This window comes from Apodemus sylvaticus, chromosome 1 (assembly GCF_947179515.1).
Source record: "Apodemus sylvaticus chromosome 1, mApoSyl1.1, whole genome shotgun sequence".
Classification (NCBI taxonomy): domain Eukaryota; kingdom Metazoa; phylum Chordata; class Mammalia; order Rodentia; family Muridae; genus Apodemus; species Apodemus sylvaticus.
Window position 1 is genome coordinate 22,819,141 of NC_067472.1, and position 10,909 is coordinate 22,830,049.

At 40.7% G+C, this 10,909-nt stretch overlaps 1 pseudogene; it reads right to left on the minus strand.

Annotated features, from left to right (window-relative positions):
* Positions 1–7,491: 7,491 nt before the first annotated feature.
* LOC127677249 (high mobility group protein B3-like) lies at positions 7,492–8,607 on the minus strand (annotated as a pseudogene).
* Positions 8,608–10,909: the final 2,302 nt, after the last annotated feature.

A 10,909-nucleotide genomic window follows, 5' to 3' on the forward strand; every position in this document is an offset into this window, starting at 1 on the left:
TTCATCCATATTGTGCCAAATAAGGCTGTATACAGACATTGTATACAGACATACCACAATATCTTTATCAATTCATCTGTTAATGAACATGAATTTATCTTTTAAAAATTTTTCAGTATGTGTGTGTGTGTGTGTATTGGTACATTAACATGAATATAGGTGCCTATAGGAGCCTAAATGGTGTCAGATCTCTTGGCACTGGAATTCCAAGGGTATGCTAAGCCTCCTGACACATATAGTGGGAACCAAACTCCAGGCCCCTGCAAAAGCAGTATGAACTCTAACCACAGAGACATCTGTCCAATCCCCTGTTTCTATATCTTGGCTGTTAGGAATAATATTGAATTAGCATCATAATTTTTGAGCTACATTATAGGAAAATTAAGTTTCATTAACTCCCCAAACACACCCACACAATATTTTATTATAATATATATTAGGCACTGGGGTACCTAACAACCTATAGGCAACTTTTACACCCTTGGGATTTTCTCAAGCTCCCCTTACCCATTTTGAGGTTGGAAAAAGCTGAACTTTGTAAATTCAGTGTTTTGGCCAAAACCACACAAACTATATAGGTGATAGAACTGAGGCTACAACTGTGTGCCTTCTGTTTTGCATCCTGCCTTTTGTGAAATTTTCACTCCAAATGGGTTCGCCAACATTTACTCATTGAGTAACAAGATTCACCCTTGACTCAGCCTAATCAATGACTATTAAAGTACACATTAGCTAGGTAAATAATTAACACACCCAGTTAGTTTAAAATGAGGTCAGAAGAGTTTGGTTTTATAATCTTGGAATTTGAGTGATGTCATCTTTTTATTTTTTACAACTGACTTGTTTGTTTGTTTGTTTGTTTAGTGTATGTGTCTCTGCTTGGGAGACCACATGTGTGAGTCCATTCTCTCCTTGCACCACGTGGATCCCTGAAATGTGATCAAGCTTGCTGACCGGCACTCTTCCTTCCTTACTCAGCCATCTTTCCAGCCCCAATCTCAAATCTTAGTAAGTGCTTTAGAAAATGAGATACTTTATTGTTTTAACTCATGTGCTATTTTGGACTATATTAATTCTATGATTCTTTTCAATACTATTAATTTCTTGAGAGATTGATAACCCTACTCTGTGCCACTCTCCTGCTGAGGCTTCTGCTAAATCCTATTTCCTTTTAGAATTCAGAGTGTTATGGCGAAGTACAAGCATAATGGATTTCAGAGTATATTACAAGCCTGCTTTACGTTTTAGGAATGATGTGGTGAATCAATCAATCAATATCAGACCTTGTTTTAGAACCCAAGTTCCAATTCCCGGGGCAGTGACTCTACTGCCAAAGTTGTTTCAATGACGGCCTCTGGAGATAAAGCAGGATTTTCTCAGACTTTCCAGTAGTCTAACTAATGACACAGGCTTTTTAATTTTTTAAAGATTTATTTATTTATGATTTATTATATGTAAGTACACTGTAGCTGTCTTCAGACAACCCAGAAGAGGGGCATCAGATCTCATTATGGATGGTTGTGAGACACCATGTGGTTGCTGGGATTTGAACTCAGGACCTTCGGAAGGGAATTCGGTATTCTTAACTTGCTGAGCCATATCTCCAGCCCCCTTTTTAATATTTTTAAGCTTAGGCTTTTTAGCTGGGAGAGTCCCTAGCTCACGGACTAATCCAGGCACTACATCTGGCCATGTGACTAGCTCTCCCTCTCAGCTCTGCTCAGCCCACTCACTTCCATGTCCTCTGGACAGCCTCTCTCTGTCTCTCTCTAAGTTCTACCTCCCACTACCTGCCCAGCTATTGGCTGTCAGCCCTTTATTACAACCAATCAGATACAATTCTAGATTGCTTCTAGGCTAGTGAGGAAGGATGAATACTTACAAAACGTGAAAACAGTGATAGGCTATAGATTCCACACAATGTATCCCAACCCATACTGACTAGGAATACGAACCTCAACTTGGGTAGAGTCATAAATTAAGTGAATAAATTTTCTTGTATTGAGGCACTATTGCCCAGGCTGGTCTAGAACTTTAAGTACTCAAACAATCTTCCTACCACAGCCTCTAACCTATTTGGGATGAAGCTACATTTATGTGCCACCACGCTTGATCTAAAATCATCCTCTAGAAAGAATGTGTACTGAGACTTAAAATACATAAAAGAGTTACAAACATCCATCAGTACGTTCTTACAAAGTGAACATGTCTGTGAGACCAACACACAGAATCAAGAAAAATCATTTTTTCCTAGGCCACATAAGTTCCCCATGCTTCCTGTGATCACTGTCTTTCTCACTTGCCAACATGATCTGCTATGATGCTTTAGATCAGTGCATCTGTCCAATATTCGTTGCTATAACAGAATGGCTGAGAACAGTTACTTAAGAAAAAAAGAGTTTTGTTTGGTTCATAGTTTTAAAAACTAGGACTCCAAGTAGCATATCACAAATATTGGTTTGAAGAACAACAGAGCCCACCTCTAGACAGGAAGCCAGAAGGCGGGGTAAAGTCAGTCTTGTTCATCTCTTCTAAATGCTTGAAGTTTCTCTTACTTTTATCATCATGGTACTGGTTATCTCATTTTCATCTGAAAACATTATATATTCAGCCTTGTTCTTTATTTAATTACTATTTTATATGTGTTTGTTTGTTTTTTGGTGTTTTGTTCTCTTTTGTTAAAACAAGTCTCACTATGTATCCTGGGTGGTCTTGAACTCTAGGGAGACCAGGTTAACTGGAAACCTGCCTCCAGTTAATTCTGATTGGTAATAAAGATGCCAGCAGCCAAGAGCTGGGGAGGAGAGTCAGACTGGATTTAGGAGTCCTGGGCTTGGGACCTCGTAGAGGAGGGGGAGGAGAAAGAAGGGAAGAATCGTGCCTGAGAACTACGCAGGACAGAGCAGAGCAGCCATATAAAGGGAACAAGAAACACGGCCAGAGGGCTGCTCAACGGGGTCAAGAGCAGCCAAGATAGAACACAGAAATTAGTAAATGGTAACTCTGAATTATCAGTGGTAGGTAGATTTTAATATGATGAAGGTTAGGCATTTGCCCAGCTATTGTGTAGCCTAAGGCTTATTAAAATATAAAGACTGTGTGTGTGTGTCTTTCATTCAGAAATTTAAATCATTGAAGCAGGTAGTAATCCCATGCCAGGATTTATAATATAATTATTAATACAAATATCTTTTATATTTGTGAGTTCCTACAGTATTTACAACCATAGAAGAGTTGAATTTCATACAATGTTTTATACATTTGAGAATCGGCTAGAGGTCTGCATTTCTCAAACAGAAATATCGTAGCATACAATTCCTGCTTTAAAAAGGCAATTTTCGTATGTTATCATAACATAACCCCTAAGAATCCAAGCATTAAATTTAATGCATTAGGGCCATCTAATTCTCATTCCTTTTATCATTTCAGTGATAAATCTTAATGCGCACAATGTTGACTCACATTTTCCAACTAATTCTCATTTCTCCTTACTTGACTGAAGTCTATGGTAATTTCCTGTCTTTCTGTGACCTGGTCACTTTGACAGAGCAGAGGCTGGAAGTTTACATAATGTCTCAGGATTTGAGATTACCCAATTTCCTTATACTCAGATTCCGGTGTGGTGGTGTGAACAGGACCAATCCATAGACTCTTGGGTTTGAATGCTTGCCCCGTAGGGAGTGACACTCCTAGGAGGTGTGGCCTTTTTGAAGTGGGTGTGGCCTTGGTGGAGGAAGTGTGTCACTCACTGTACAGGCAGGCTTAAAGGCCTCCTATACTCAAGCTATGCCCAGTGTAATGTTTCCTTCTGCTGCCTGCAGATCAAGATATACAACGATCAGCTTCTCAGCACCAAGTCTGCCTGCATGCTGCTATGATTCCCATCATGATGATAATGGACTAAACCTCTGAAACTGTAAGCCAGTCCCAGTTAAATGTTTCCTTTATAAGAGTTGACATAGTCATGATGTCTCTTCATAGCAATAAAATTCTAAGACATCTGGTTATGCAGTTTGGTCAGGAACATGACAAAAGGCACTTCGATTTCTCATTGCGTGTTATCAGATGGCAACTAAAATGCTAAAATGTGTCCCACAACAAAAGATGATCATTTTGATTCGTTGATTCAAAGTGCAGAAAAGAAAAGGTGAGAGGTGAGCATGATCAAAATGCAAGTATGCAAATGTCAGGGCTGACGAGGTGCCTCAAGGAGTGTAGCACTTGTCATACAACTGGGGAACTTGAGATTGATTCCCAGAACCCAAGTGAAAGATGAAAGGAGAGAGATGACTCCACAGCTTTCCACTGACCTGCACATTTACATGGAAGCACACATACTAACACAGGTACCATGTACATATACAAACACACAATAAGGATAAAAATTTTAAAAGAAAATGTCACAATAAAACCCATTATTATATATAATTAATAAGTGTTAATAAAAAGAATGAGCATGAAAAACAGCAACAGGTATTACAGAGAGATATAATAGGAAACTAAGCACAGACTCAGACACAGGTCTCTAGAGCCTGGGTAAGAGTTTGTAAATGTCTCTGGAGAGCACTGGCTGAAGGACAAAGGCCTGGAAATGTCCCCAAGGAGAAAACCTGGCTGACAACATAAATGCAGGCAATGATCTAGAGACAGTCAACAATGAAAGATTCCAGGAGCACAAAGAGAGCCCAAAGTCACACTGTTTTTAAACATTAAAGAGGGTGGGGCCATTCTATACCAACATGCTGAAGAAGACAAAGGAAAGCCCACCAGACAGGGAATCCTAACCATGTGCAGTCTCAGAATCTCTACTGAGTAGAGAAGGTAAACTGATTGAACTTCAGTCATATGAAAAGCTGCTTTCCGCCCATAATACAAACAACATGATCACATAATACAAACAACTGACCAGGCTGTGCCAATCCTGAGTCTGGTCTGTAGCCACAGACTTTCTGGAAAGAGCAGCTGTTGGACTTCAAGAGAACTATGGCAGAGCGTTCATGTCAGACAAATGAGAACTGGTGAGGAGCCGGAGACACCGAGCTGCATCCCAGCTTCCCCTCCTGCCCATGGATACGCCATCAGGAACTGCTCAGCAGTGGCCTGGGACGCTTCAGACAAGAGCTAACTCATAGGCTTCAGGAAGACAAAAGCTGGGGCTGCCCAGCCCTGTTCCCAATGACTCATTCTGTGGTAAGCTTCATACTGGGAATCAAAGAAACACTTGATGCTGATGACATAGCCAATCCAAAGACATGCTCTCACTGAACGTTGATCTAATGTGAATTATTTATTCACAAGGAGATAGTTCACAATCTGTATTGGAGAACCAGTCAAATCAACCAGATCCAAGAGGAGATTACCTAAGAAGAACACAAACTACAGAGAGCCAGATCTCTAAGAACATAGTTTCTCAACCTAAGACAGAGCACAAAATTCATTAACCACCAAGTAGAATACAAATGGAATAGTCCGAAATAGATTATCCAAAAAGTCATGGTAGTCAGATAAGTTGGTTGTATCATTAGAAGTGTCCCCTGGTTCAAATGGCTTTCCTTGTGATCAAAATGGAAGAAACAATGCTGGCCTTGTGACAAAAGCAGAAAGCACTTTTTCCAGAAAGAATACCTTATTTAATTTCAGCATCAGTATTACTGTGACACAAAACATGGCAAAGATATTATAGAGAAATTGAACTGTATGCCAATATACTCATATGTTCACATAAACTCTTAAAAGTATGTTCATTAGTTTCATCCATTTGCTGCAAAACACAGGATGTCCTCGTTCTTAATAGCTGAGTAGTATTACATTGTGTAAATGAACCACATTTTCTGAGTCCACTCTTCTGTCATGGGACATCCGAGTTGTTTTCAGCTTCTGGCTATAATAAGGCCACTATGAACCTAGCGAAACATGTGCCCCTGTGGCATGGTAGGGCATCTTTTGGGTATACTCCAAATAGTGGTATTGCTGGGTCTTCAGGTAGATCTATTTCTAATTTTCTGAGGAACCTCCAGATTGATTTCCAGAGTGGTTGTACCAGTTCGCAATCCCACCAGCAATGGAGGAGTGTTCCTCTTTCTCCACATCCTCTCCAACATGTGTTGTCACCTGTGGTTTTGATCTTAGCCATTCTGATTGGTGTAAGGTAGAGTCTCGGGGTCGTTTTGATTTGCATTTCTCTGATCACTAAGGACTTTGAACATTTCTTTAGGTGCTTCTCAGCCATTCTAGATTCCTCAGTTGTGAAATCTCGGTTTAGTTCCATACCTACTGGGGACAGCAAACAATGGCAGAACTGCCTGCAGTAAGCCAGGATGGAGACATCTCAGAAGCCTGACGCAGCTCCTTGTAGAAAAGGATGGTGTCTGGAACCCTGAGAAGCAGGAGACACACCCCTCCAGGGGTCCCACCATCTGAAATAAAGGACTGCCTGCAGTAGGCCTGGGTGGAGACATCTCTGTAGCCCACAGCAGCTCTTTGTAACAACAGTTGTCCCCATTTATTTCTCCTAATCTTAGCCCTGGACAACAGCTGTATAGATTTCATTTGTGCATGATTGTTTTTCAGTTGGCCTTGGTGTGCATAATTATTCTATTGTATCTTTCTTACTTCATTCTCCTTCTGTTCTGGCGAATTCTGTGAAACTAGATGTTACCTGAGGTAATGATTCTTAAATAAAAATTGAGGCATGGGGCACAGCACAGCACAGTCTAAATGGTGCGTGCTGTGTGTTCTTAGAAACAATGTAATAACTGCACAATGGTAGTTCCAGATTAATGCTTGACTTGCAAAGAAAGTTTGATGAAATTAGAGCCAACATGGGGACCCCAAAGAAAGAAAAAATTATTTTAAGTTATGAAATAAGTTTTGCACATTTGAGAGTGGTTCCTGAATAACCAAGTATAGAATATGTTAAATTTTATATTAGTAAAACTAAGTCAAAACACTGGAACTCTCAGGTAAGTCATTGTGTGCAATGTGCAGAAGTAGAAAGCTAGGGGAACTATGGAGTTAAAAGGTTAACTTTATTCTTTCTGGCCACTGCCTGGCATCTTTGCCGATGTCATTTATCATTACAGCTTCAATAGAAAAATGCAAGTAGCTGGCCTTGGAACTCTGAGCTCTGAAGTACAAGAGTTAAAGTTTAAGTAATGATAAGTTTGCAATTATTATTATTTTGGCTATAGGCCAAGGAATAGGGAATCTTGAAGCGTTGGGGACAATTGTAATTCTTCTTTTTAATGTAATACTGTTTATTTAACTTCAAAAATATTTTAGCATTCTAAGCATACAAATAATAACAGAATGTTGCAAATTACATTTAGGTACAGAGGGTTCTTGATATTCCATTGATGCAGTAGTTTTTCCCTTTGCTGACAACAATAAGTTCTATGGTTTCTTTAAAAAGTTTAAAATCTACTGCACTTAAAACGAAAGAAAAAACTAGAAACACTTCTCATGCCAGCTGACCCCTCCCCCTTTCCACAACTAAGAATGTCAGCAGAATGCTATGCCACTCTATACAAAAACAAGGCAATCTGAAGCTAAATGGATGCAGTATCAACAGGTCCAGCCTCACAGTGCACGCCCCTAGCTATGCCCCCCTCCAAAAGACATCTTCCCCTCACAGCCTCCACGACAAACAGGGAGCAACAAGAATCTGTCTGGGTTGTTTTGTTCTCTTTACAAACTATAGATATGTACAGCTGACAACTCAGGATGTCTAGCCAATAACCATATAGCTAACACTACCTTACAAGTTGAGAACTAAACTCTGGAAACATTTTCAAATGCTTTGTCACACCAGCAAAGTGCACTGAGTGAGGAGGACTGGAGAGTGCCTTTTTATTTTAAAAATGTTTGGAGCTACATACAACTTTGATACAGTTTCAGGGCGCCCCAGGCACCCACGACCACTTTGTGTAAACCACTGACACTTTGAGAAACTACAATATGATCGTGATCGAATTTTGTAATTAAACCTAATAAGGGCAATAGACACGACTCAAATAAGAGATGTGTCAACCACAGTGCTCTCCCACTCTAAGGTATTCACAAGGAGAGTTTTATTCATCTTTCTCTTCCTCTTCCTCCTCTTCCACCTTTTTCCAAGCAACTTTAGCAGGACCCTTGGCGCCATCAAATTTCCCCTTAGATTTATATAGTCAGCAACACCCTTCTCATACTTCTCCCTCAGCTTTGCTGCCTTGGTAACGTTAAGGCTGCTTTTCACTGACACTTAAGTCATTCCACATCTCACACAGCTTTTTTGCCACATCTCCAGTGGAGATGCCAGGGTTTGTGGATTTAATCTTGGAGCAGAATTTGGAGCAGAATCTTGCCTCCTTTAGCTGGTCCATAATCTTTCATCTCCTGATCATAGCATACTTTATCTGCCTTTGCCATTTCATCAAACTTTGATTTCTCTTTGCTAGACATTGTCTTCCACCTCTCAGAGCACTTCTTGGAAAACTCCGCAGAATTGATTGGAAGCTCTGGATTTTTCTTCTGTTCTTCCCTGCATGTCTGCATGAAGAGGGCGTAAGCAGCCATCTTGCCCTTTGCTTTCATGGGGTCACTTTTAGCCATCCTGACTGAATTGCATCTTCCTTCCTGGCCACCTAGCAGCAGAGAAGAGGCAGCAAGGACGCAGGAGTGGAGACAGCCAGAGTGGTAGTTGCAGGCGGGCAGAAAGTTGTGCGGGCGCAGCGACGTAGTTCTTGATTCTTTGTGGGACGCAGTTATTCTTTTGAATTTGATTTGACAACAATTACTGAGACTATGGAGCTTTCACAAAAAGGAACTGAGCACGACCTCACTCCACCAGACCCAACAAGCAGCTGAGTCAGATGCAGATATTTGCACCCAACCAGTGGACAGAAGCAGCTGACCCCTGTTGTTCAATTAGAGAAGGCTGAAAGAAGCTGAGGAGATGGGCAATCCTATAGGAGGACCAGCAGTCTCATTTGATAGGGACCCCCGAGATCTCTCAAACACTGGACCACCAAACAAGCAGCATACATCAGCTGATAGGAGGCCCCCAACATACATACAATAGAGAACTGCCAGGTCTGTGTTCATTCAGAGATGATGCTCCTAACTCTCAAGAGATTGGAAGCCCCAGGGAGTTTAGAGGTCAGGTGGGATGGGGGGGGGGGGGAAGATATCCAAGTGAAGACGGGGGTGGGGAGGAGGTACAGGATATGGAACAGTCAAGAGAGTGGATGGGGGCTGGGGGGAATAAAATATTAAGTTTAATAATAAGTAAATGAACAAATAAATAAAAGCAAAAAAAAAACCAAAAATTACATAAAATGACAAAAAGTGTGCTCATTATTCAAGCAATATATGACAAAGACACTATACCATAAGGTGATGCTTGCCAGTGAAAATATAAGTTAACTTTTTTAAAAATCCAAACTTTTTAGAATGATTTAATTTTAATTTTAATTTTTTAATTTTTTCATAAAATATACTTTGATTATGTTCCTTCCCCCTCCTTAACTCCTTTCAGAGCCCCTCTACCTCCACACCTATAAAAAGGCCAAAAAACAAAAAGGGAAAAAAACACAGAAAAATTCAAAACAAAGGCTCAAGAGATGACTCAGAGGTTAAGAAAACTGGTTGCTCTTCCAGAGTTCCTGAGTTCAATTTGCAGCAACCACGGTGGCTCATGACCACCTATAATGAGTTCTGGTGTTATTGTCTGGCCTGTAGGCATAAATGCAGGCAGAACACTGTATACAAAAGAAACATATCTATTAAGAATCAAAATAAGCAAAAACTGCCAAAACAAAACAAAAAGCCCACAAATAAATCCACGGCATTTGCTCTGCCAAGTTTCCCTCCATGAATGTGGTTGACAACCCAGTGACATTGCACTGGAGAAAACCGAATCTCTTTGCTAGCAGGCATCAACTCCAGCCAGCTTCTTGGCAAGGGATGGGGCACTGAATCCACCTTCCCATCTCAGTTCTAGGATTTCGTCTTGCCTGAACAGTGCTGGCACTGTGCATGCTGCCACTCTAAGTGAGATATCTCTGCAACAGTCCTGCTGTCTTGGAGACACTGTTTCCCTGGAGTCCTCCATTGCTTCTGGCTTACAATCCTTCAGCTTCCTCTTCCATATAAATCCCTAAAACATGAGGGAAGGGGTTTGATGGATGAATCCCATTTAGGATTGACTGTTCCAAAGTCTCTCTGCACATTGTCTAGTTGTGGGTCTCTATTCCCATCGAATGCCAGAAGTTTCTTGGAGGAAAAGCTGAGAAATGCACTGATCTACATGTATAGTAGTGTGTCACTAGGGGTCATTTTATTGCTATGTTCCTTTAGCAGAATAATAGTATTATGTTTTCCCATAGGCCTATGACTTCCCATTGGCCTAGTCTTAGATTCTCTGCAGTCATGGATCTGTCTCGTGGGCCTCATTGAATGGATTTCAAATCAAATCAAATGGTGTTGGTTACCTAGGCAATGGTTGTGAATGCCTCTAACCCCAGCAGTTATATCACTAAGTTGGAGGCCAAGCTGGTCTATGGGGTGAGTTCCGAGAAAGCCAGCGACACAGAGAAACCCCAACTTGAAAAACACCACCAAGAAGGAGGGTAGTGGTAAAACATTGTACCATTATTATATCAGCACATTTTATTGGTTACAAGGTTCGTAGCTGGCTGATATTGATACCCTTCTCTGGTAGCATGCCTAATATCCAACATTATGAATGCTAGTTAGAGTTGTGGAGAGGAAACAGTCTTGGATACCCTGGAGAACGTTACAGGATTCCTTTTGCCAAAAATTAAACAATATGTAAGCTGTTCCTGATACTAGAGGTTTTTTGTTTTTGGTTTTGGTTTTGGTTTTGGTTTTTTGGATTTGGTTTTGTCGAGACAGGGTTTCTCTGTGT